Raw genomic sequence first — 25838 nt, forward strand, 5'->3', positions numbered from 1 at the left:
GGTCAAAGATTCACTGCTGATATCATTTCTTTGCCAAAATGCAGTTGTGGTGATATACCATTTATTTTATTGAGATGCCGAAACCCAATACATGTGAGATTTTCAAAGTGGAGCAAAATTTTCTGTGTAAGGTAACTTCAACTACAATAACTCTAGACTCATCAAGAACTTTTTGATCTAAGAGCAGAAAAGAAAGCATTCGTAACAAATATGCTGTATCTAATTTGTCATTTTGTGTGATGTGAAAATTTGGCACCTGGTTTGTAAATTTAACACAGAGCAACTTTTTAAAGTCATTTTGAGTAGGTGAAAAAAAGATTAGCGCCAGGGTCCTTTTAAATATCACCATAGTAATAAGTATGGTAACGTTGAAAAGATGGTGACTTTATAGCCTTAGGGTATCCCATGGGGACTTAACTTTCTTCTGGTCTCTAATATGTTATCTCAACACATTTTGGGACACGTGGAATTGCAGGCCGATGATTCAGTTCTTACTGTGGTCTGCAGTACAGGGTGATTGCTCCATGAAGACGTTACTGTACCTTTAAAATACTGAAGAAAAAAAGAAATCTATTTTATTAAAAAAATTTAGCTTTATGTGTGGGGTGACATCTTTCTAAAGATATGGAAGACGATTTTGTGCTTTATACTGAGAGCTCAGGCAAAGAAAAATCTATTTACAAAATGAAAAAAGTGCCCAGCTGAACGCATTTCACTTTTAAAGGTGATATTCTGGTAATGAACTTTATCAAGCAGAGAACATTTCAGTAAAAAGATTAACGTAGTTCCTATTTCAGTGGCCTGGCTGAAGGCTGTGTCACCGTTTCCATTAGAACTTCTTGTTTTCAGGTAGTTCTGATGCAGTCCCCCATACAAACATTGGTACAGGGTGGAGTGAGAATATTTTAGCTTAAGATGTAGACTTTTAAAATTTGGAACCCACTTCTAAAGAAGCTTTGAGCTTTGTTTATAAGGCATACTTAATTCATTTTTAGAAACTGAAAGGCCTTTACTGAACACGAACTCTGTGCAAAGCCTTCTGCTGAGTGATAAGGGGGACAGAGAGAGGCATAGAGGATGAGTGAGATGACCTACCCCCAAGGGGCTGATCAAGAGAGGAACACACATAACTGTAATACAGCTATAGTATAATTGATGTGATATGATGTCAGTGAGCCTGGGGATATGGAAGAGAAGGTGTGAACTGAAGTAGGGGAAATCCCGGTGGCTTCCTAGAGGAGGTCACATTTCTTTTGTCCTGAAAAATTGGTCAGTGAGGAAGGGGGAAGTTATTTTTATATTTTTTTATTTTAGACTTCCTGCCTCTTCTCAAAAAAAGATGTAAAGCAACATAAAAGAAGCAGCACATATACAGTATTAATGCAAACCATGATAGCCAGGAAATAAAGACAAGCATATTTCTTAGCCTAGGTATGGTCTCTAGAATTCAACATTAAATTTGGCTCTTACTCCCTCACGGTCACAGCAAAAACGGAAACACATCGAGTGGCAGGATTCTGATTATCTGAGAAAGATGAATGCTAATTACTCCTGAGTAAAAAATTTTCCAAGGAGCCCTGGTGGCTCAGTGGTTAAGTGCTCAGCTACTAACTGAAAGGTTGGTGGTTCGAACCTGCCCAGCAGCTCCGTAGGAGAAAAATCTGCTCCTGTAAAGATTGCAGCCTAGGAAACCCTATGGGGCAGTTCTCTTCTGCTCACATGGGGTCTCTAGGAGTTGAAATCGACTCACCTGCAGTACCTAACAATGACAGCAAACAGGTTTTCCTCTGCTGAACATCTGTAAGACATAAACTGAGGGAACATGCGGAGGTGGGACATCACAGGCTGTCCGAGGAGTAATCGGATATGGATGGTTTACGAGGTCCCTGGGTTGTGAGTGAGGAATCTGTAGTGGGAAGTGGGGCCAGAACAAGGATAGTGCTGGCGGAGGGAGAACCATGGGCAGGGTGAAAACACGGGGAATAACAAGACCAGAGACGAGGCCTGTGCTTTGGGAAGATGACCAGTGTGGCATCGTAGAGGACAGGCTGGGGGAACTGAGTCTACTTCCACTCTGCTTAGAAAGTCAGCCATTGAAAACCCTGTGGAGCACAGTTCCACTCTGACATACGTTGGGCCGCCATGAGTCAGGGTCAACTGGACGGCAACTGGTTTGGTTGGGGGAACTTGGGGGTGGAATTTAAATTGCTTCTTGTAAGTGGGCTAATGTTTAACCCTAATAAGAGTGTACCAGAAGGCACTAACTGGGGAAACTACATCAGAAAATGAATGATCAGGTGTTGATATGTTTTTCAATGACTACAAATTATAGATGGATGATGAACTGTTGGAGGTCGAGTTAGAGTAGAATCTGACTTCGTAAAGTAAAGCACACTACAGTTTTATAGTCCACCTTCAAATTCCTTTTTTAATCGAGAAGCCGAGTCATTATCAATATTATATGCTATGTGTATAATTTTAGAAGTACATATCCTGGGTTAATTTACAGTCTGTTCTAATTGTGATGTACTTTTTACCAAAGTTTCCAATGATTGCCTTCTTGAAGTTTCTTGCTGCATGGTACTTATGCACAAAATTATTAGTAAACTTGGGGGAAAAACAAGCGTCCAGACTTATTCAGAAACCTCTGTCAGCACTTTCCAAGGCATCTTAAAATCCCCAAGTATCCACATAACGAAGTTTTCGGATTCTTTACTGAAGTGTCCTAATGAGTGGGAGGGAATTTCAACCTGCGAGTCTGGCCCTGGAACCCAGAAGTGCCTACTACAGTCTAGGTAAGTCTTAGAAGGCTAGCATTTTATCTTTAAGAAATAGGTGGCTTCTGTATTATACTCAATAGCACACGCATTTCTGTTTTAGTATAAAAACAATACTTTAAATCACTTACGCTGGAGTCAGCTCTATGTTCCAGGAAGATATTCCATGTTATTCTGTAGTTCTGCTGCCTCAGTGTATTGCCCTTGGCCCTGGGGGTATGAGTTTGAGAAGTATGAGGTGACACAGCGGTCTTTTGTATTATTATTATTAAGAAATAGATTGGAGGCCTTGAAGGAATTCCATTAGTTCTCTCCCATAGAACGGAATATTTTGCTCACCATAATTCTCTTTCTGATTTTCACTAATTCTTTACTTCCGAAAGAAAGCTTAACAAAAATACTCCATCTTAGCCTAAAATGAAAGCCTGTTTAGCTTGGGCTCAATAATTGCTGGTGCTGTGGACATAACTACATCATGCGTTGAAGAGAGATGAGGGAGGAGGAAATCAAATATTCTATTTGTAGGTGGAAGAGAAGAATCCCCCAGTTACTGGCAAAAAGTGATGATGCTTAGTGATGGAGGGAGGTAGTCAGGAGTGGTGCTATGTTGTTAGGAGTCAGTATGGAACCTAATCTGAAAAGAATTTGGGAAAATCCACGAAAAGGAAAGGAGCATGAAGAAACCGAATGGTTACGGTGATGGTTTCAGGGTGGGCTAGGGTAAGGTACGCTTACAGAGCAAAGTCTACGACAAAACAAATGGCCGAAGCGTGGATTCCTCTCTTCTTCTCTCCCTCCCTCCTCCTCTCTTCTCACCATCAGCAGGTATTATTTGTGAGGTGGTTGACACTGTTTTCCAGAGTCCTTTGAACTTACTTGCTTAGGTTGCTCTTTCACTGGCACTTTCCCAGCTACACCCTTGCCTTCTTGCAATGGGCTTCTCCCTTCTCCATCATCATTATGACACACCTTCCTGAACAGAACTGTCTTGGAAATACAATAGCTCTGGGTAGGCACGGTGACACGCATAGATTTAGGTGTGTGTTTGGAAGATTTCCAAAGAAATGCCCGTCTACTTGAGGTCCGTAGTGCACCATTAAAGCAGAGTTTTGTTTTTGTTTTTCTTTCACCTCCTTTGATACCTTAACCCATTTCTGAAATGAGTTCTTTGTAAATAGCCACATGTAAATAATGGATATTCCCTCTTATGGCAGGAATGTGTTTTTTTTTTTTTCTTCTAGAAACTCACTTTAGATAGATGAGCATTTTAGCTTTTGCATTTACCCAAATCTAGGAGCTTTGCTCATACTTAGCATCTTTTGGAAGTTTCCTATGAAATGGTTGACCAGGGCAATTGTCCATATGTCTGCAGTTTGCGTACATTTAGTCCCAAGATTCCGCAAAATGGAACAAAAAATTAAGGAGAAGCAGCAGATATTTTATATCTGATTCCACAGCCTATTTCTCTATGGGCTTTAGAGTGCAGTCTACAGAGTTGTAGACACGGCTTCCAGTGGTATGACATTTGTAAATATTGGTTGACTTATTCATGAAGTATTTTTTGAGTAGTTGCTTGCTGCCAGGAACTGTGCCAAGTGGTGGGGATAGAAAAAGAAAAACATCTGTGTACTTAACAGAGGTAATAATCTTAGGTAGGATGTAAATGACCGTATTAATAGAAGATGGGAGAACTGAGATCAAACCGAGGATTTTAATATTTGACCTAAAATGCTATGAGTGGCAAGCTCTGAATGTCCTTGTGTACCTTCCTGCATGCACCTGGTCTGGTGCTTTTCCTTCCCTTTTGTCTGGATGATCTGGCTGAGAGTAGGACCAGCATGCCTGTGCTTTCTCAAGTCTTGCTGTAAGAGCAACTGCTAGCCTGTGGAATATGGCAATTTGGTAACCTCGGCCAATAGTAATTGTTTACGAAGTAGCCAATGGAATGAACTTTTTTTCTTCCATTGAAATTCTGATCTTGCAAATACTTAAATTTTCGGAAAGTTCAACTAGATAGCATTTGGAAATAAAAGACTGGAGATTCTGCTTCACTTTTTTTTTTTTTTTTTTAAATGCTTGGGCAGGCTGAAATTGGTTGCTTCACATTATTCTATATCATTTTCTTATATTTGAGGATAGGGAAATTTTTAGATTGGCAACATCATCAGTGCTCATTTTGTTCCGGTTCATCATAATGGATTTCAAAAGGTAAACACCACTGTGTATTTTTCAATTATTTTCTGACAAATACTGCATATGCTGGGAGTCATTGCAGAAATTGCTTACAAAATAGTTCTGTGCATCTCAGATTTTCTGACCATCTTATTCATTACCCTAATATGGTATGGAAGCGAGCCACAATTACACTTTCACAATTACTTTATTATGTGGGCTGAAATATACTCCTGAAGCTCTTATTACCTTTTCCATTCCCCATTTGCACAGCCCTTTGGATGCCTGTCAGCAGCCCTTGCTCAGGACAATCAGCCATTCTTAGCATGTTGTGTTTAAATTCGGAGCACTACAAATAGAAAGCACCTCTTTCCCCTGGTGATGAATTTTTAATGTTCAAGCATTTGTAATAATTCAAAGGACTTCATTATAACAGCTTGCAGAATTAGGTCCATGGTTTTTTGGATGCTGGATATTTATTTGTGATCTTTGTCAAAGAGAAGAAAAATTAACACAGCCCAACACTGAGAGTGTCTGTTTGTGTCTGCAGGCACCTGAGAAGAATGACATCACCCAGAGTTAGGGCTCCTTCTCCCTGAAAGAGGATAATTACGATTTTCTACCTCAGATAATTCAAGCAAATACTCCCCTTTTTTCGATAATTGCCTTAATGGGAAAATCATCTTCATTCCACTCCATGTCTTTAAATGGAAACATGGAATACCATATAGGCAAATATGGAAGACGTTTACCTTTAATGATAAAATCAAGAGCTTTACTTCCACATTACAAAGAGAACTGTTCTCCTTTAAGAAAAAGCCAGTTCTTAGGGTCCTTGAGAGTCTTCCAAGAAGAGATTTGAGAGCCATATGGTACAGTCTGTTACCCTCTTTCATGAAGTTTTTCTTTACCATTTTATTTCACTCCCAGACTATACTTACGTGAGGATAATTACATCTTAGGCTAGCTCTTATAAAGTTATCACATTTAAAATATAAATAATAGGAGATAGTTAAAATATAATCACCTTGTGTGTTTCCTGCTGTCAAATGCCAACATAGAGCACTTCCCCTTGGAAAATTTAGACATATTTGAGCCAAATGCTAATGCCCTAAGGGTATGTGTATTCATATAAGTCTATAATGTCAAATACGCAGAAATATTCAGATGATTGATTGCATACTTCCGGTTTATTCAAAGTGCTTGACTTTATCAGTTTACTTGTTGAAACACGATCAGGATTCATTTATTTGGTACGAAACCATTTGATGTCTGTCTTTCAGGTAACCTCCTATATTTCTGATGATTAATAATGACAAAAAATAGATCCGTTAAATAGCCCTCCTTGTACCTTGGTGTGGTAGAAGTGGAGGTGGAATTCCAGGATCTGGCTGTTAATAACAGAACTAACCACATGATCCAGGGCAAATTACTTAATCCTCAACTTTCTCTTCTCTAAAAGGAGGGGGTTGATCTCCGCTCAGGTACTTTCCAGCCCAAAGAGTCAAAGGTGTTTATGGGTTTGTTCAGTAGTAAACTCCGGCATATCAAGAGGTTCTGAGACTAAAAGTGACCAGCTTTTAACGTGGTCTCTATTGCAGAGACCATGTTTAAAACCTTGATGCTGTTGTCATTTACCACATACAACTAGGAAAGACACAGATGCCTCCTCCATAATTCAATCAGCTTAACGACTAAAAGGTACCATAAAGTCGATTTTCAAGGAGTGTAACTAAACAGTGCAGACATTGAACATGGTTTTAACTAGATCCACGGTACATCTTAACAGAAAGAATGTTTGTTTTTAAACTGAGGTGTAGATAGATGGATGGATGGTTGGATAGATAGATAGCTGCCATTGAATTAACTCAGACTCATGGAGACCTTGTGTATAGTAGAACAAAAAGTTGCCCACTTCTACATCATCCTTACAATTGCCAGTATGTTCGAGTCCGTTGTTTCGGCTATTGTGCCAGTCCATCTCACCAGAGGTCTCCCTTGGCCCCATTGACCCTCCCTGTCACCAAACATGATGTTCTCTTCCAGCAACTGATCCTTTCTGATGATGTGTTCAAAGCAACAGAGTCAGACCATGTTAGACTACTAACTGTTGTGATCCAAGCTGAGGATTAAGTAACTTGCCCTACGTCATGTGGTTAGTTCCAGACTTAACATCCAGATCCTGGAATTCCACTTCCATTCCTATCACACCAATAAAACTGAGGTATGCAATCAATTATCTGGATAAGGTTTTCATTGGCTAGTTTTCAGAAGTGTATTGCCAGGCCTTTCTTCCTAGTCTGTTTTAGTCTGGAAGCACCCCTGAAACTTGTCCACATGGGTGACTTTACTGGTATTTTAGATACTGGTGGTATAGCTCCCAGCATCACAGCAACGTGCAAGCCAACACAGTATGACAAACTGACAGATGGGTGGTAGAATTGAAGTATACCTGATCCATTTTGGTTGAAAGGCAAATTGATTTTCTTTTTAAAGCAGCAAATGATAAAATGCTTCTCCAAGGTTTCAGCGTACTCTTAGGACAAGTCACAGTAACATAAGTTAGGTAAGGAGTCTGAGGATCATAAATCAAGAAGCTGCAGGCAGACAGGTGGTCAGAGGCCCAGAGAGCTGGGGAGAACCCATGGATTTCACTCAGCCTTAAGGAACAAGCCAAGCAAACCACCATACCCAGCCAGGACTCTTGAGCAACAGAAACCATTTCCTGCCCCACTGGTAGGTTTAACATCATCATCTAGAATTCTTACCTTGCTGAAACCAATCCTAGTGTTGCTGATGCAGGCAACTTGGAAGGCCTTGTTTTAAGTGGAGATTGTGTAGGCTTTTGAGGTGGACCTACTATAATGCCAGCAGGACTCAAGAGGCAGAGTTCCTAAGTCAAGAAGTTTTTGGTTAAAAAAAAAAAAAAAAAAGTTTGTATTTGAAAAATAGGAAGTTTAGTGAGAATGCCATCAAAGAGAAAAAAGATTTTTAGTGCTGGCTTTCCAGCCAGTCATTCTTAACCTTTTTGGTTTACAACGCACAAGCAAATATTTTAGAATTTCTGGCACTGTACTTGAAGGAATTAAAAGATCAATACCTTAAAAACAAAGTTTCAGGAAATTGAGAAAGGAATTTTCCACAGCCATCTTACTATTTACTAGCTCAGCCTCAGTGCTGTTAGAATCAGCTGCCACACTCTCTCATCACAAGGACACATTTTTGGAGGCTCCAGGAGCTGCCCTTTTTCTTGAACTTTGCCTCATGGTCCCTCTTATACCCTTCGCTGTTCCTGCAACAAGGTTGACCACATTTGTCCTGGGTGCGTCACTTGATGTACGCCCTTCTGTGCTTGCCCTGACCAGATAGTGTGCCATAAGTATTTTATCTCTGTTTTTTTTTTTTTAAGTAGAAATAAATTTTACCCTTTGATCAAAATTTAGAGGCCTGCTACGACAGCGTTGAAAAACAATGGTGTGCATTGACAAACTGGTTTGGCAGTCACTAGTTGAAGCAGTAAAAGAACCCTGGTGGTGCAGTGGTTAAGTGCTCAGCTAACTGAAAGGCCGGTGGCTCAAACCCACGAGCTGCTCTGTGGGAGAAAGATGTGGCAGTCTGTTTCCCTAAAGACTACAGACTTGGAAACCCCATGGGGTAGTTGTGCTCTGTCCTATAGGGTCACTATGAGTTGGAATCGACTTGATGGCAATGGGTTAGTTGAAGCAGAAGGAGGGCCTGAGTGGCACAGATGGTTAAGCACTTGACCACTAACTAAAGAGTTGGCAGTTCAAATGTACCCAGAGGCCCCTTGGAAGAAAGACCTGGCAATCTACTTCCAAAAAATCAGCCATTGAAAACCCTAAGGAGCACAGTTCTACTCTCTGACACAAATGGGGTCATCATGAGTTGTTTTAGTTGAAGTAGCACAAAAAATAACCTTTATGCTTACAAGACATGAAAATAATATATTGAAATTATATGTGGATAAAGCATAATATTTGCATGCTTTAAAATTTTTCAGTTTATTTCCCGTTCCTTGACCAACCCCTGAAGCTTTTCAGTTGCTCAAAATCACTCGAGTGCTAATTGTTCCAAGGAGCAGCTGGTGGATTCAAACTGCCAAACTTTTGGTTAGCAGCCGAGCTCTGAACCGCTGCACCACCAGGGCCCACCTGAGTCCTACGGGTGGATTTCCCAGGAGCTCTGCTGCAGAATATGCTGCAAATAACAGAATCCTGGGCATGAAGCAAGTGCAAGTGTCAGAATTTTGGGCAAGTTTCTTTACTTTTCTGTGCCTCAGTATTCTTATCTGCAAAATGGAAATAATAATAGTATTTCATTAATAGTGAGGGTTAAATGATGAAATGTGTGTAAACATCACGCAGGCTGCCTGGAATAGACGTGTTCAGTACATGTTCGTTGCCCTGGTGCTGCTGCTGCTCCTGAAAAACTCTCTCCGGCTACATAAACAAGGCCAGAGGACCCATGCTGTCTACAGCTGTAACACTCCCACAGCCCATTAATGCTCCCTGGAGTCTCAGACTGGTGGTGAAGCCAGGAGCATCGTTCGTAAGATCACACAAGCACAGAACAAACCCTGTTAAGGTTATAATCTTGGACCAGTGGACAGAACTTTCCCAGAGATGGCATCTGTTAAGAAACATCTGATTTGAAGGTACCAGTAGGCTTCCTGATTCTCAAGCATGTCCCCCACATACGGCTGCGGGCACTGTTGACCACCAGTGAGTCCCCAAACAAGAGCAGTGCATTCCCTCCTGTGGGGCGGGCCCGGGGCGGTGGAGGGGGGAAGCAGTGCATTGCTTCAATAAAACGTGTGTCTCACCTACAATTGCCTGCTAGCCTCCTTCCTTTAGTACGCCCACACAGATTAATTGAAGTGTTGGTAAACTGACACTTTAGGCCCCAAGAGATGTCAGGTAAAGAAGTTCCAACCCAAGGAGCCACAGGATGTTTGTGGATAAGACAGACCGTTTGGGCGCAGAGTTGGAATGAACAGGCCTGCCTTAACTAGTGCTTCCGTAACACAAATACCACATGTGAGTAGCTTTCAAAGACAGAAATTTATTTTCTCATAGTTCTGTAGGCTAAAAATCCAAATCGGAGTGTCATTCTTCCTTGTTAGCCCTGGGCTTTCCTTGGCTCCTTGGAGGTCCTCACATGGCGTCTGTCTCCCCCAGTTTAAACATGGCTTTGTCTTTCCCAGTTTAAACATGGCTCTGCCTTTAATCTGGAATCCCTGGTGGCATTGTAGTTAAGTATTCTTGTTGTTGGGTGTCATTGAGTCGGTTCCAACTCATAGCGACCCTGTGTACCACAGAGTGAAAACTGCCCGGTCCTGCGCCATGCTTACAATCCTTGTTATGCTTGAGCCCATGGTTACAGCCCCTGTGTCAGTTCACCTTGTTGAAGATCTTCCTGTCTTTCACTGACCCTCTACTTTACCAAGCATGATGTCCTTCTTCAGGGACTGATCCCTTCTGACAACATGATCAAAGTATGTAAGACACAGTCTTGCCATTCTTGCTTCTAAGGAGCATTCTGGTTGTACTTCTTCCAAGACAGGTTTGTTCACCCTTTTGGCAGTCCGTGGTATATTCAATATTCTTCGCCAACACCATAATTCAAAGGCATCAATTTTTCGGCCTTCCTTACTCATTGTCCAGCTTTCGCGTGCATATGATGCAATTGAAAACACCGTGGCTTGGGTCAGGCACACCTTAGTGTTCAAGGTGACATCTTTACTTTTCAACACTTCAAAGAGGTCGTTTGCAGCAGATTTACCCAATGCAATGCATTAAGTGCTGTTGCTGCTAATTAAAGGGTCAGCAGTTTGAATCCAAGGCACTCCTTGGAAACTCTATGGGGCAGCTCTGCTCTGTCCTATAGGGTCACTGTGAGTTGACTTGAAGGCAACAGTGTTGGTCTCTAATCTGCTCTTCGTAGGTTTAGGGCACACCCTAAACCTGATGACATGGCCTCATTAACATCACAAAGGAAACCCTACTCCCAAGCAGGAATATATTCCCACAGAGGTTAGGATTCCTAGAGGTTAGGATTCCAGCACATATTTTGGGGGACAGTTCAATCCATACAGGGCCTTTCACTGAAAATGCTGAAAAATGATTTAAAAAACAAAAAACAACTTCATTCCATCTCACGGCGAGCCCATGCATCACAGAGTAGAACTGCTCCGTAAGGTGTTCTTGGCTCTGATCTTTACGGAAGCAGATCACCAGGCCTTGGCTTTGCAGCACCACTGGGTGGGTTTGAACCACCGTTTGCGTCACCCAGAGACCTTGACAGAAGTGACAGAGACACCAGAAACACACCTCCCCTGATTCATGGTTCTGGGTGTGCTGTGGTTGCTCCTGGAGGTGTACACACATGAACATGAGGGTCAATAAAAATCACTCCTGTTGTAAAACCCTGGGCCACTCTGATCTTATTATTTTCTCTAAAATTAACAGAAATGATATCATGGCCATCGTCTGTGAAACAGCATCCGAATTATTTTAATTGTGGATTTCTGGGTTGTTTTGGACCTCTGGTGGCGCCAGTGGTTAAGTGTCGGGCTGCTTACCAAAAGGCCTGCAGTTCGAATCTACCAGCCGCTCCTTGGAAACTCTATGGGGGAGTTCTGTCCTGTAGAATTGCTGTGAGTCAGAACCAACTCAATGGCAATGGGTTTGGTTTTTTCGTTTGGGTTGCGTTTTAAATTATAGACTCATGATATTTTGTGGGTGTCATAAAATCTTACCCAAACCCCAAAACCCACTGCCATTGAGCCAATTCCTACTCATAGTGACCCCATAGGGTTTCCAAGGCTGTAAATCCCTACAGAAGCAGACTGCCACATCTTTCTCCTGTGACACCACTGGTGGTTTCGAACCACCCACCTTTCTGTTAGCAGTTGATCACTTTAACCACCGCGCCAGCAGGGCTCCTTACAAAGTCTAAAGAACTACTTATGAGATACTGCAGGACAATCTTGATTTCACTGAGTGCAGTTCCATTACTATGCGATCTATCAGATGTGAGAGGAATCACTGTCTCTATTTGCTATCACTTTTAGCCTTGATGTGAGTTTGGTAAAAAAATAAATTGCCAAAGTGCACAGAAGTTTAAGATGGGCTAGTAATTCCCTGTGTGTCAGGGGTGGAACAAACGCTCGTCAAAAGGCCACTCATTTTATGAGGAGTGCTAATGGGTGTTAGAAAATTAAACTAATTAAAGTCATTTTTAACACTGTGCTAGTCCGTTTTGCCAGGAATGTGAAAGAGACTGTACCATTCCATTTATACTTTTATAGTAATTTGATAACAAGCAATTATCCTGTAATTGGTATTGCCCCGTATAGTTTTCCGGGCGTTTGTACATACATTTGAAATGTATAACCACACTGTGAGGTGAGGGGGAGGAGTGGGGGGATGTGAAGGAGGGCTGTGTGGATCTCCGTTTCACAGTAAAAGAAACCAAGGCTCAGAGAGTGTAAGTGAATTACTTACAGCCATGTAACGAGCACATGACAGAGTGGGGGTGTTTGAAATGAGTGAGCTGGTTCAAATACAGCTCGGTGTATCTACTCTACAATCCATGCTACGCCCCATCAGTTCTGCCCAATTCCTGAAGCGGTGACATGAACAGGATGCTGCCTACACTTTCAGATCCCCTGCCTCATTGAGGATACCCAGGGCAGAGCTCATTTATATTTCACCTCATAGAACTCTTGTTTAGAAAGCATCTGCAAGAATATACTTTTTTCTGAATATACTTTTTCTAGAGAGAACTAAATGCACCTAAAGTGAACACTGACAATGCAAGAACGCTCCATGACGTAAGTGTTAGAAATCTTAAGAGCAATTTTTTAAATATGTTGCAATGTGTGGGGACAATGTAGATCTGTCATTACAGTGCAAAGCCAAAAACATTACTTTTTAAAAAATTATTTTATTGTGGTAAAACTACATATAACAAAACATTTGCCAATTTAACAATTTTTCCGTGTGCCATTCAGTGACGTGAATCATAGTCACCATTTTGTACCACCATCACCAGTATCACTTTCCAAATGTTTTCACCATCAGTAAAAGAAACTCAGTGCCCCCTAAGTAGTGACTCCCCCTTCCGCCTTCCATCCTACCTCTGGTGACCACTCATAAGCTTTGGTCTCATATAGTTGCCTATTTTAGATATTTCATGTAAGTGGGATCATACAATATTTGTCCTTTTATGACTGACTTCACTCAGCATTATGTTTTCAAGGTTCATCCATACTGGAGCATGTATCAGGACTTCGTTTCTCTTTATGGCTGAGTAAATTTCCACTGTATGCTTAAATCATATTTTGTTTATCCATTCATCTGTTGAAGGACAGTTAGGTTGTTTCTACCTTCTGGCTATTTGTGAATAGTGCTGCAGTGAACATTGGTGTATAAAGTATATTACTTTTAATTCAAATATTTGCTGTATGTATGTAATTGTGAGGTCAAAGTGTATCCTGAAATGAATGATCCTGATTACTTAATTCAACCAAAATTAACAAAATCATGGAAGATGCAGAGATGCTGAGACATGGTTCCTATTCTTGTGTAGTGTATAATATATAATGTCAGTGTAAGATAGATTTGTGATGAAGCCATGAGGGAAGTGCACATATTAGTGAATGTTGAAGAATAGTAATAATATTACGAAAAGAAGTCATTTCCTTTTACTCACTTGTACCGTTATTTTGGGATGCAGCGTACAGATGGCTTGTTTGTGTCACTAGTAAACAGAGTGATATCAGGAGGACAAAAGGTTGCGTATCCTTGCCTTAGAAACCAGGATGAAAATATGTGTTTCCCGTATAGAGTTGTCCATGAAAATGTATACCTCCTTTGGGTCTTAGATAACTGGGAGCAACACTGCTCATCCTTCAGAAGGGCCAGACCCGTTAAAAGGACAGTCTGAGTGTTTCCTTCAGAATTCTGCCCTGCTCCTGACGTCTTTCCATGATGTGACTCATGACAACTACTGGTCTGCTATTTTTAAAAAATATTAAAACCTTTGAAGCTCATTTATTATTATTACTTATAATAGTAATTAATAGCCCAATTATTATTATAAAGCTTTCAAACACAATAGTTTTGTAACAATTATGAAACTTCTCATTATATTTATTACATTTTAAACTACACAGAAGTGAACAAAGTAAGACGTCAAAGCATTCCCACTTTGCCTTCCAATTCCATCACTAAAAATGAGCTCTGCTAACAGTTTGGTGTGTCTTTCTGTTCTTTTTATTATTTTTATGGAAGCATATGTATTTACATTATTAGAGAGATGCTTAACGTATACTGAGTATTACAGAATTCTTTGTCATATTCTGTTTTATTTTGCTTATCATAATTTTTAAGTAAATAATAATTTGAAGTTCATAGTTAACTGGCTTACATTCATACTGCTATCATTCTTTTTTTATTTATTGTATTTCAGATGAAGGTTTACAGAACAAACTAGTTTCTCATTAAACAGTACACATTGTTTTATGACATTGGTTAACAACCCCACGACATGTCAGCACTCTCCCTTCTCAACCTTGGGTTCCCTATGACCAGCTTTCCTGTCCCCTCCTGCCTTCTAGTCCTTGCCCCTGGGCTGGTGTGCCCGCTTAGTCTTATTTTGTTTTATAGGCCTGTTAAATCTATGGCTGAAGTGTGAACCTCAGGAGTGACTTCATTACTGAGCTGAGAGGGTGTCTGGGGCCATACTCTCAGGGTTTCTCCAGTCTCTGTCAGGGCAGCAAGTCTGGTCTTTCTTTTGGAGTTAGAATTTTGTTCTACATTTTTCTTCAGCTCTTTCCTGGACCTTCTGTTGTGATCCCTGTCAGAGCAGTCAGTGGTGGTAGCCAGGCACCATCTAGTTGTACTGGACTTCGTCTGGTGGCGTCCATGGTAGATGTGGTCCATTAGTCCTTTGGACTAATCTTTCCCTTGTATCTTTAGTTTCTTTATCCTTCCTTGCTCCCGAAGGGGTGAGATCAGTGGGGTACACTAGATGGCTGCTCACAGGCTTCTAAGACCCCAGACACTACTCATCAAAATAGAATGTTGAATGTGTTCTTTATAAACTATGTTACGCCAGTTGAGCTAGATGTTCCCCGAGACCGTGGTCTCCATAGCCCTCAGCCCAACAATTCAGTCCCTCAGGGAGTTTGGATGTGCCTATGGAGCTTCTATGACCTTGTCTTGTGCAAGTTGTGCTGACTTCTTCAGTATGGTGTACTGTCTTACCTTCCACCAAAGTTATCACTTATCTATTGTCTATTTAGTGTTTTTCCATCCCACCCTCCCCTCCCTTGTAACCATCAAAGGTTATTTCTTTTTGTGGTCATCACTCTTTTGACATTTTGATGTTGTAAGTGAATATTTGTCTTATTTAGTGTGACAAGCTGATAGATTTATGCAAATGACGTGACATTCTCTTTGGGAAACTTTGTTATTGGCCCTTACCAATATACCAATAAAAGTTAATCAAGTGTATAATTGATTTCTCCTGAATTATCTTTAAAAAGTTTGAGTTATTAGGGGAAAAAAAATTGGGATTTGTAGCTGAAACACTCAAGCTACCAAGCCACTCCACTGTTATATTGAGACCATATATATAGAAGCAAGAATGTATTGTCCAACAAACAGATCCTAGCTGCAAATAACCCTGAGCAGAAAAGGGTACATCTTACAGGAAAAAGAAAAAGCTTCGCATACGTTTTTTAAACAAGTACTCCCCCATTACAGAGACGTATCAATATTAATTATTTTACGAGGCCTAAACAAAACATTCATTGAGGTAACATTCCTAGGACTTGATTCAAAAGCATTTTTAGCAGCTGAAATATTTCAAGTAAAACTAATGTCTTCAGCACTTAGGCTATGTCAGGGTAAAACGCGCCTGCAGAATAATCATTCAGTGGATATCAGCTGAGCACTTAGCACCTCTGCTTGGTGCTGGTGGGAATTAAGAATAACACAAGATTTGCTCAAGGACTTTGTGACTGTTAGAGAGAGTGGACATTCTTGGAGAGGTGAAACTCAGACATAATAAAGAGCTTGCAGCCAGGAGCTGATGAAGCCCCTATAGGAAGGCCAGAAAGGTCTCGGTGGCAACAGTTCTTGTGCACTTGGAGAAAGTGCTAGGAGATATTGTGACTTTTTCCTTGCAGAGCTCAGATGTAGCCTCAGATTCCTTCTCTATAAAATGCCTGCTCGTTGGTTTTGTCACCTAACTTGGCACTTGTTTGCCAATCTTGCCAAATACTCTTTCCGCTATACCTTCCTGCTTCCAAAGAACACCACAGTTTATTTCAGGGCAATGGACATTTTCTGTGCACTTGCCCTGTGCTAGGCATGAGAAGGTCAAAGGTGACTAGGGTACAGTTATTGTCCTGAAGTGCTCACAGGTCTAGTAGGGCAGATAGAGTCATAAATTGATGGTTGCAATAAACGGTGGTAGGTGCTCAGGTGAAAGATTGCACAAAAGGAGACCCTAAACCAGCTGACCATCACTTGTCTGTCAGTTTTTCATATTGTGGTGTCTCGTGTGTTGCTGTGAAGCTGGAAGCTATGCCACCGGTATTTCAAATACCAGCAGGGTCACCCATGGTTGACAGGTTTCAGCAGAGCTTCCAGACTAAGACAGACTAGGAAGAGAGGCCTGGCAACCTACTTCCAAAAATTAGCCAGTGAAAAGCCTATGGATCACAACATAATACTGTCTAACATGGTGCTGGAAGATGAGGTTTCTAGATCGGCAGACACTCAGAATATACAGTAGCACAACAGTGTATGTGTATGTTGTCTACAGTGGTACAACAGTGTTTGTTGGCCACAACATGCCAATAATCATGAAGATGGTACAGGACCAGGCAACATTTTATTCTGTTGTACTTGTGGTAACCATGAGTTAGAGTTGACTCAAGGGCAGCTAACAACAGCCACCACCCAGCTGAGCTTCAGAGAGGATTTCCTGGAGGGAATAACGGGAATTGAGGAATTGGTAAGAATTAGGTCAAGAAAGGGGGGAAGTGTGTCCCAGGTCAAGAGACCGACATAAGCCAAGGTATGCTATGAGAATCAGCTTGGGCCTTTGGGGAGCTACTTGAAAGAACAAAAGGAATGGGGGAATGGGGCTAAACTCTAGCCTCATGACTTATGTTAAAGAGCTTGACATGTGTTTGTTGATGTTTATAAAAACCCATTTAAAAGCTTTTTGAGGAAATGACATACCAGATGTAGATATTAGAGAGATTACTCTAGCTTCAGTGTAGTGAATGGATTTATGAGGGTAGGATGAAAACAGGAATACCAATAAGGAATCCATCAGACTGGTAGTTTTCCACATTTTTTTATAGCAGCAAAATCTTTAAAAAAAACCCAACAAATCTTTCACTCAAGCCTAATAAATACAGCAGATTAATAAAAGAAGAACCCCAGGTCTTTTGAAAACAAATTTTGAAAATGTAGGTCTAGGTGAAAGATTAAGGGAGAGTTTGCTCATTGATGTATCATGGTGGAGATTAGTGGGAAGCTTCATGAGGTATTTAGGAGGTAAAATCCAATGTGGATGATTGCTTGGATGCCAGTCACCAGGAGAGAGAGAATCCTTTTCAACATGATAACAACATGTATTGATACCACGTACCAGGCATGTATGAGGCCCTGTGCTGAGTATCCCACATGAATGATCTTATTTAATTCTTACCACAACCCTATGAAAGAGGTACTGTTTACTGCATTTTACAGATGAGGAAACAGGTTCAGGCACATAAGCACAAAACCAAGCTAAGATTAAAACCCAGATCTGTTTATTTGTATTATCCAAGAAGAGTTTATTGAAAATGAAGGATAGTAGACGAAGAATGGATTCATGTGGGAGACCAGCGTTTTAAGGGGTGAGTAGAGGAAGAGACTCCCTCAATAAATAAGGAACCATCGGAGAGGACCAGAAGAGGATAGTGTCATGGAAACCAAAGGAGCAGAGTCCCAGGAATGTGTCGTCAACAGTGGATGTTATAATAAGATCAAGACTTAAAAGTGGCCATAGAGTTGGCCAATACGGGCATCATTGGCGACTTGAAGACCTAGTTTTCATGGTGTGCTGGGGCTTGAAGTCAAATAGTGATGGCCTGAGGAATGAGAAGAAACCGAGGCTGGAGAGGCCAGCGGGATATGGGTAGCTGTTTACATAAATTTAACTGAGAAGGTTAGAAAAGAAAGCATTAGGTGGAGGGGATCGGGAGCCCAACTGATTGTTTCTGGATAGGAGAGACTTGAGTATATTAATATGCAAGAGGACAAAGCCATGAGAAAAGGTGCAGGAAGGGAAGCCTGATGGAGTCAGAGCCGGTGGAGACAAGCTTGGGACCTGCCGGAGCTTGGTGTGTGGCTGGAGAGGCCTATCTTGAATAGGAGGAAAGTCATCCGTGCTTTGGAACTTGAGGGAAGCAAATAAGGACAAATGAGGATGGTAGTGGTCAATTTGTGTGATGGGTCTTGAACTTGAGGAAGCTCTTGGTTACTCAGTGAATTAGGAAATAGAATTATGTGCTCAGAATGGTGAGGTGGGAGTTGGTAAGCAACCTTAAGAGATGAGTGAAGATTTGGAGCAGTTGTTGTAAGAGAAAAAGAGCTAACCAAGAGCAAGGACAAGGATTTTTGAGTAGGATTGAGGAGCCACCTGAGAGAAGAGACTGGGAGACCCAGACCTCTGCTCCCAGGACCTTGGGAAAGTTATATCCAACTCTTGCCAGCATCCTAGACCCCATCTTCCTTTGGAGATGTTTTTGCTAATATCAGGCGCTACTGTAATTCTCTGATTTGGTTTTCCCTTATTGATTAAATTAGAATTATGCAAAAGATCCACTTTACACACAATGTCAGTGTCCACCCTTTGACATCAGATGTCTGGTCATTTCCTGCATTTGAAACGTGGTACTGACTACTTAAAAAAATAGATTTAGGCAAAACTTAAAGAATTACAGGGCAATTCTTAATGCTGATAATGATCATTTTACTTCAGCTAGGGTTCTCCTGTGTGCGGGGAATATGAGCCTCTCAAGAAAATTTTTTACGTGTTAAGTATATATATAACTCTATGGGGCAGTTCTACTCTGTCCTGTAGGGTCGCTATGAGTCAGAATTGACTCGACGGCAAAGAGTTTTCTTGGTTTGGTTTTTTTTGGTTCTTTATATATATAAATTTTTAATATATATATATAAAACAAACATTTGTCATTCCAACATTTTAAATGCACAGTTCAGTGGCATGAATGATGTTCAGCATGTTGTGCAGCCATCACTGCTCTCCATTTCCAGATTTTTCCATCACCTTTAACACAAGTTTGGTATCTTCTAAGCAACGATGAAATTTTTAATAGGTGCTCCTCAAGAGAAAAGTTTTTTCCTAGGTCAAATAAATGAAAAGCTCATTGCATACAAGATCTCCTCTTAGACACCCATTGCTTATTAGTGGATGGAAAGCACTGAGAAGTCCTGCAGCACTGCAGCTTGTTTAACTTTGTCTAACACAGGAGAGCACGTTTGAGAAAAAATGCTTTGTGTTTGGCCAGAGTGCCCTGCACGCACCTGATCCCATCATTGGCTGGTACAGGAGTTTGGTGGAGACTGTAATGTGATGGATCATCACTGGAGTGTGCTGGTCATAATGCCATGACTCCCCAGAGTGGGTGGCAGTATCAGCCCTCAAAACATCTGGCTTAATGGTTCGAATTGTCAGGCTGGTCCTGCTTCCCCAAGGCCCTTACATGCCATCAGTGAATGTCTGGAATTCCAGGGCAGTCAGTGAATCTCAGAACTCACTTTCAGCAGTCACAGAGGTTAAGTAAAATACTCGAAGGACTTGCAGGAACTCTAGCTGAATGCATCACGCGGATTATTGAAGAGACTAAAGAGGTCCTCATGATAGTCATGCAACCAACTGAGTCCAGGACATGACCTTAAAGTGAGAAAACACAACAGAAAGTGATGGAAAGAAACAGCTGTTTCATACAACCCCAAACATGTATGATATGTCTACTGTCAGCATTAAGCTCCCTTAGCAGACTTTTTACAAAGTGAGTTTAAAGGGGTCGATACAAGCTGGAATTGACTTGATGGCAACGAGTTTAAGCCTTATTAGGATCTCAATTTCCCATTTGTCACAGGATACTATTATAACTTATTTTTAGGCCTATACTTAAGGTTATGGTCGAGTTGATTGTGACTTATAGTGATCCCATGTGTTTCAGAGTAGATCTGCACTTCATAGCATTTTCAACGGCTGTGACCTTTCAGAATTGATCACTTGGGCTTTTTGTGTGTGTGTGCTTTAGGTGAAAGTTTACACCTCATACAAAAATTTATACACATACTGTTATGTTAACCCTAGTTGCAATCCCTATAATGTGACAGCATGCTTCCCCTCTCTACCCCAGGTTTCCTGTGTCCATTCAACCAGCTCCTGTCCCTTCCTGCTTTCTCATCCTGCCTCCGGACAGGAATTACCCATTTGGTCTCATGTATCTGCCTGAACTAAGAAGCATACTCTTCACGACTATAATTTTATGTTTTATATTCCAATCTAATCTTTGAAGAATGGGCTTCGGGAATGGTTTTAGTTCTGGGTTAACAGAGCGTCCAGGGCCGTGGCTTCGAGGGCTCCTCCGGTCTCAGTTAGACCATGAAGTCTGGTCTTTTTATGTGAATTTGAGTTCTGGTCCACACTTGTCTCCTGCTCTACCTGGGACTCTCTGTTGTGTTCCCTGTCAGGACGGTCATTGGTGGTAGCTGGGCACCATCTAGTTCTTCTGGTCTCAGGCTGATGGAGTCTCCAGTTTACATGGCCCTTTTTTCTCCTGGGCTAGTGTTTTCCTTGTGTCTTTGGTATTCTTCATTCTTCTTTGCTCCAAGTGGGGTTGGGACCAACTGATGCATCTTAGATGGCCACTCACAAGCTTTTAAGACCCCAGATGCCATGCACCAAAGTGGGATGTAGAACATTTTCTTCATAAATCTCTTGGCCTTTCTTGTGAAGCATTTTTTAGTGGACATAAGCCTCCAACCTTTCAGTTAGGAGCTGAATACTTAAGCATTTGTGCCATCCAAGGACTCCAAACATTTGCTGTTGAGTTGATTTCGACTCATGGTGACCCATGTGTGTCAGAGTAGAACTTTGCTCCATAGGGTTTTCAGTGACTGATTTTTCAGAAGTAGATCACCAGACCTTTCATCCAAAGCTCCTCTCGGTGGACTCGAACTTCCAACCTTTGGGTTACCAGCTGAGCACATTAACCGTTTACACCATCCAGTAACTCCAGGTCCATATTTACATTATAGACCTGGGTATTGACACATTTTGAAGTTAGTTCATTTAGGTTTGTTTAAGTACTACATTTTACTAACTATTAATGAGACTAAAAACAGTATTATTTCTAGTTAGTAGGAGGCCATTGGTGTGCCCTGTGACTTGTGGCTGATAATTACCCCTTAAAAATGTGTAGTCATGGAGCTGGGCAGGGGGACCCAGATGGAATCCGTTTGTTTTGATCTGGAAGCAGTGATACATTGTCTGCGAATGCTGCTGCTTTTCTTACTCCGTAGCTACCTCATTTGCCAAATACAGGAATGATCCTTTGTTCATGCTAATTGAAAATGACATCCTTATTCATCATATGCAATTTTTTTAGTCATTAAAATTCTGTCCAAAGCCTATCCAACTGAGGGTAACGGCTGATTAATACATGGGGCTTGTTAATCCATTGTTATAGGCCTTCTGTTTTCTCCTCTTGACATGAACAGAAACAGGAACTGTGATGTCCACACTTTGCCTCTGATTCTGCACCCAAAATGCAATGCTGGAGCAATTAGACACATGATCTAGAAACATAGTTTGGGACTCACTCATCCAGTGTGTATAGTCATTCATTTTACACGGAGGTTCAAAGACGTAAGCTTGATTATATTTCCATTGAAAATATAAATTCTCATGATAAATTTTCCTTTGCATTGTTACCTATCTCAGCATGAGTGTGTAAGTGAGCAGTTATCTACAGCAGCTGATTAAGACAGTGAACTTAAATGAACTTTTGAGAAAAAAAAAACTTTCAAAAATGAGTCTGGGTTTAAATTATATTGCTAATCATTACCTAAACTATGATATAGTCACCATATAAGGTATCTATCTAATGTCTTATTCTTTCTTCGTGACCTTCTGAGAAGTACCAAAATAAAAAAAAACACATTAAAATAATTTATATTAAATGTCAAAAATGTGTTTTTTTTTTTTTTTTTATGAGAGGTTTCCATTCCTTTGATTAAATTTACTGTTATATTTGACATTTTCTCGAGGCACATAAATTCACATGACAGCGAAAGTCCACACACTCGGAGCACCCGTGCCAGGTTGAGTTGAATGTGGACACATCACATAAATAAAAGTGGTTTTATGTTTCACCTTCATCTGGTAGGTGAGCACTCCACCTTTTCTTGTGAAACATAATCGGTTGTGACATGGCAAAATTAGATCCTGGCTGTTTATTATCTTCTGAAATCAAACACCATAACTGGGAAAGCATGTGGTAAGTCTGCTGGGGCAGCTTGCATGCAGAGAGGAGTGGGGAGGCTTTCCAATTTTATAAGCTCAAGGTGATTTTCTCCAACATCTAGAGCATTTTAATTAATTACCCTGAAAGACTGAGTAAATTATTATTTGAATACTTTATGGCATTACATGTTAACATTTCAAGGACAAAGTGCTGTAATTTGCTTTTCAACAATGCTTCATCCGTCAGAATGTATCTCTGAAATTTATGTAGTTTGTAACGGGGAGATGGAACCTGAGCCCTGTGAATTATTAGGAGACACTGGAGTCAAATGTGATGTCTCCCACAACAAAAGGAAAATTTATCGAGATCCGATTTCAAGTTAGAAAGTAACAAAATTAACAGTGAAATTCACTGGCTGTATTTTTGCAGAACATGTCAAGTAAAATTTGATTTTTCTGTATAAGTTCTTTTTTTTTTTTTTTTTTTTCTCTTTTACCCTTGGCATAGCTGAAAGGTTAGGCAAATGCCTTTGAATTGAAACAAAACAAAATTCACAAAAATTGTTTTGGGCCTGCCAGCTTCTTCCGCCCTGGGTGCCATGTTTTACAAGTATGTTGTGAGATATACCCACTTTCTGTTTAAGCTTATATATGGAAGGCGTTTCAGCTTAGACACTGACATCTTTAAAAATATATAGGAAGCAGAGTTCTTCAGCCTGCAGAGCACCATGCCTGCTGAGTTTGACAAAGTCTGTTTAAATGCAGAAAGTGCATAATATGTCATAGGCTGTTTAGTTGGTCTTTGTAGCCAATAACAAGCACCTCTGTGCTGATATAATCTTTCTTTCTCTGTAAGGGCACTCAACCTTTTACTAACTTCATCCTACCATCAGTAGATTAGATTAAATCCCCGTTTACTGCATCATATTAATATTTTCAATGGCACACTAATCCAAGAAATAAATGTGTCAGTTTCTATGGCTACGCTGTAATGGGCACAGCCATAAGAGAGTGCCTTAAGGCCACATAAAAGACTTAATGTACAGATTGAATAGAAGCACATTATTTATTACTAAGCTATCAAGCTGAGAAATTTAGCAATCTCATTTTTTAGATTTGCTCCTTTGACCTGGGCCAATTTGCCCGGCTGATAATATTAAATCTTTAGTATTGCAATGTTTTTGCAGTTTTAAGGATAAAGTGTTTCAGACTAATTTGATTCTGATCAGTTTGTTGAACTGAATGATCGGATGTGCCTGAAATATTTAATGACATCTCTTTTGGAGTTTTAGTGACTTACAATGTGAGAGGCACGGAGGAGGGAGGAATGGGAGTCCTTGCTGAGGTGGCACTGAGTGTCTGTCTGGGGTGATGAAAAGCTTTAGAAATGGACAGTGGTGACGGTAACACAACGTGATGAATGTAATTCATGTCAGCGAAATGTACATGTAAAAATGGTTTAAATGACACACTCTTTGTGCCATATATTTTACTACAAAAAAATTTAAGAGGAATAAGGCACCGGCCCTTTTAAAATACTGGTGAGGAAAGTCAGTTTAGCAAACACCATAACCAAAAGTAATGGAAACAAGTATCTCTGGGCATGGGAAGGCCACGGAGTGTAAGGATGGAGTTGGAGTCGGGGAAGGGAATAATGTGCGCCTCATGTCCCACCAAGCCCAGGAGTTAAATAAGGTTTATACTCTATGAGTTTTTGTGGGATAGTTTGAGACAACTTGAAAATTTGGAGCAGAAGACTCAGACGAAGGATGGTTTGGGAAGATGAATCTCTTTCTGTCTCTCAGCTCTCGCACTCACCCTGTCCTTTCTAGAATAGTGAGGGAAAGCTAGGATCCTTTGGTTAACAGGAAGAGGTCCTCTACCAACACAAAGCACGCAGCCTCCCCCTCAGTGTATTCATACTTGAACCCAAAACGAAATTGAAAATGACAATTTCAAATGGGTGCCTTGCCATCATCTGACTTTTTTGAAAAAAAAATCAAACATGTTCAAGTTTTCTTAAAAGTGAATGTAGACAAACTAATTTAAAAATTGAATGCAGCCTTTAGTTAAAAACCTGTTGTCATTGAGTGGATTCCGACTCATAGTGAGTGACGCTATAGGACAGAGTAGAACCACCCTATAGGGCTTCCAAGGAGCGGCTGGTGGATTTGAACTGCCGACCTTTTGGTTAGCAGCCGAGCTCCTAACTCCTGTGCCACCAGGGCTCCAGCCTTTAGTTGCTGGTAGTTAAAAATTGCGTTATTGGAATAGGACTAATTATTGTCCGTCCATTCATTGAACTGTAGACATAAAAATGGAGGGGATTGCTTGCTTTAAAGTTTGGTATTAAAATAACTCTGAGGTCAAAGGCTGTTTGATCAGTGCTATATTTTTTTTTTTTTTTGTAGTGCAGGGTCTTGGGGGTGCTGAAATTAAGGCCTATTTTCTCCCTGGATTGTTCTTGATAAAGTTCATCCAGGCAGCTGTAGAGGACCCCCTTGTCACTATTCATTTTTCATATCTCCTTCTCGGTTCGGTCCCTTCTTATGAGATGTGAATCATCATTTAAATGTAAGTAGAACCTGGAGGCACTGCCGAGTATTCATCAACACATGCGATTACGTTTATCCTCAGCATTACATATGGAAAATTGTGTTTGAGTTTGGGGTTTTGATGGAGAATGTTTAAAATTTGTGGATACCGTACTGTACTCTAGAAACTGCTAAAAGACAAAATTAATTTTGAAAATATTCCCTTACACTTCCTAAGAGAACTACTAATAACAGTGTAGACTGTATCATTGCCAAAAACTGATGTTTCTAGGTTTTCCCATGTCAATAAAACAGTGTAAAACGTGGTAAGAAGGCAGTGGGAAGATACAAGAGACTTGGCAGAGCATGTTAGTGACTTTAAACGAGCCTCCCGATCTACTGAAGTCTTAAACTTTATGTTCTGGAAAAGTCCATTTCCACTAAGTCAAAATAACCCTCATGGCAACATTTCATCAGCACTAATGCTGAGGAGAAGTAAAAGATATTAACAGTAGGTAGCTTAAAGTTGAGAATAGACAGAAAGTCATTACCTAAGAATTAGTGTGAAATAAATCAACGTATGCACGAATTGTTCTGTTTTTATTTTCCTACAGAGTGTTATCTGTCGTCAGTTAAAAAGTAGCTAACGCAAACTTTTGTGGCTATTTTCCAGGACAATATTAACATAATCATGGCCTAATTTTTTCTGAGAAATAAGAGTTCTTCGTTCTTAAAGAAACGCTTATCTCAATCATCTTCT

The 25838-nt window shown here is 40.6% G+C and overlaps 1 protein-coding gene across 1 annotated transcript in view; it reads left to right on the plus strand.

Moving 5' to 3' along the window:
- The window catches only part of TOX (thymocyte selection associated high mobility group box), a 364544-nt gene that overhangs the window by 13923 nt on the left and 324783 nt on the right, over positions 1–25838 (plus strand). The window lies entirely within an intron of this gene.

This window comes from Elephas maximus, chromosome 15, assembly GCF_024166365.1.
Source record: "Elephas maximus indicus isolate mEleMax1 chromosome 15, mEleMax1 primary haplotype, whole genome shotgun sequence".
Classification (NCBI taxonomy): Eukaryota; Metazoa; Chordata; class Mammalia; order Proboscidea; family Elephantidae; genus Elephas; species Elephas maximus.